Genomic DNA, 2,008 nt, shown 5'->3' with positions numbered 1-2,008 from the left:
ACCCCATTGAACAGAAATCATATTACACTCATGTAATTAATTCACAATGAACATAAATATTTATTAAAAATAAGAAGACATTCAAAAGACCTACTTAATTTTTTTAAACAAATACATCCACACAGAACACAAAGGTAACAGCTGGAAGTTTGACCCAACTCGGTTTGGCCTTTTGGGAAATTTTCTTTCACTAAAAATGAGTTTATAAATCAGAACAAATTTTTTAAGGATGTAGTTTTACCAGATCAAAAACCAGGATTAAACCAGGTCTGAACTAGATCTATTCATTTCAGAGACGTCTGCCTGCCTTCAATAAACCAACAACCACCAAAAAATTTGTGTAAATAACACGACTGATTTGTTTTATTATTTATCAAATATATTCTTGAGTCTAGTCCTCTTAACTACACACTGTATATTACAGTTTTTCTTGGCCCTCTTGTCTCTTGCAAAGGCCTTAAAACTTCAAACTAATTGCTTAGACTTCTCCAGGTGCAGCTTCCTCTCTCTGGCTGTGGCTCCTTCAGTTTAGTTTATAAAGTCTTGAGACAGCAGGCAGTGGGTACGGGTGGTCATTGGACTGCTTTCACCTCTCTGCAGTGGCCCCATGTTGCTTTGGATACAAATAATAGTAATGTGGAAATAAAATTGTTAATAAATCAATATTCACTTATCAATTATGAGCCTAAATCAATCTATACTCAGCATCAGACTGAGGTTCATCAGCGGGTCGTCTTCAACTCTTCTACATGTGGTTGTGCTTCTTGTTTCTACCTGCTAAAATAAACACGAGTGAAAAAAAGTCTAAAATGTGCTGTGATCAACAAAACATTATTTATTCCTAAACTTGCAGAAATAACTACTGTAGTGTGACATTTAATTATACATTATATTTTATAAATTATATTTATGATGTATATTGTGGAGGTTTACTTCTGTAAACACAAAGCAGCAATTAGTTTTTGACAAACCACGCTGCTTGTAAATCAGGTGCAGCTTCAGTTAAGTTAAAAACAAAGAGCTCCTGATCATTTTAAATTGCTGGTAAACTTTGAATTACTGGCTAGGTCTTAATGACAGGCTTTTATTAATAGCCTGCTATAAATACAATCATGATTAAAATCGTCACTTAAACAAAAGATTATGTRGTCATTAAATCATTACTGGTCTGAGGAAAACTTAGCTTGAGTTTTAAATCTTGACCAGCCTTGAGAACAATAACATTCACAAGAAGCTAGCTGTGAACTRTGCAACACAATTAATCATTTTTTAAATAAAAGCTGCATTCTCAACATACCTAACTAGCCCAAATCATAGCCACGTTAATAACCTTTGTGACAAACCAAACTGTTTGTAAATCCGTCAAGATTTCAGCGAATAAAGCGTATTTTTGTTTGTGTAAATCGCTCACCTCAACACAATTTCCACAGCTACAGCTAGTGTTGCTGTCTGTAGCAAGATGGCCGCCGTGTGACGACGCCAGAGACTCCGCCTCAGCTTATCTAGTCTTTCTAAATCTGTGCTCTCCTCACTCTAGGCCAGAGGATCTCAAACTTGGGGTCCCAGGACCCCCAGAGGTCCGCGAGAGGTACCTTGGGGGTCCTCAAAAATTTCACTAAATTGTTAATTTGTTTTTTATTTTTAAAAATGCATTAGAACAATGAACTAATAAACCAAACATAATTAAACTTAATAAAAATATATATTGCCATGGCATTTAAGGGTTGAAACAACAATAAATTATCTTTTAAAACAGCATGAGGTTAATGAGGGGGTCCCTGGAATTTTTTCGCCCTTGTAAGGGGTCCCCAGACCCAAATGGCTTGAGAAGCCCTGCTCTAGGCAACATCAGAGCAAGAGACTGCACGTATTTTGTTCATTAACTGGTGCAGCCAGTATTGAAAGCAGATCACATGGGATTAACTTTTTATAAGATAGATAGATAGATAGATAGATAGATAGATAGATAGATAGATAGATAGATAGATAGATAGATAGATAGATAGAT

The sequence above is a fragment of the Austrofundulus limnaeus genome, unplaced genomic scaffold, assembly GCF_001266775.1.
Source record: "Austrofundulus limnaeus strain Quisiro unplaced genomic scaffold, Austrofundulus_limnaeus-1.0 Scaffold887, whole genome shotgun sequence".
Taxonomy (NCBI): Eukaryota; Metazoa; Chordata; class Actinopteri; order Cyprinodontiformes; family Rivulidae; genus Austrofundulus; species Austrofundulus limnaeus.
This window is presented reverse-complemented; position numbering follows the sequence as displayed.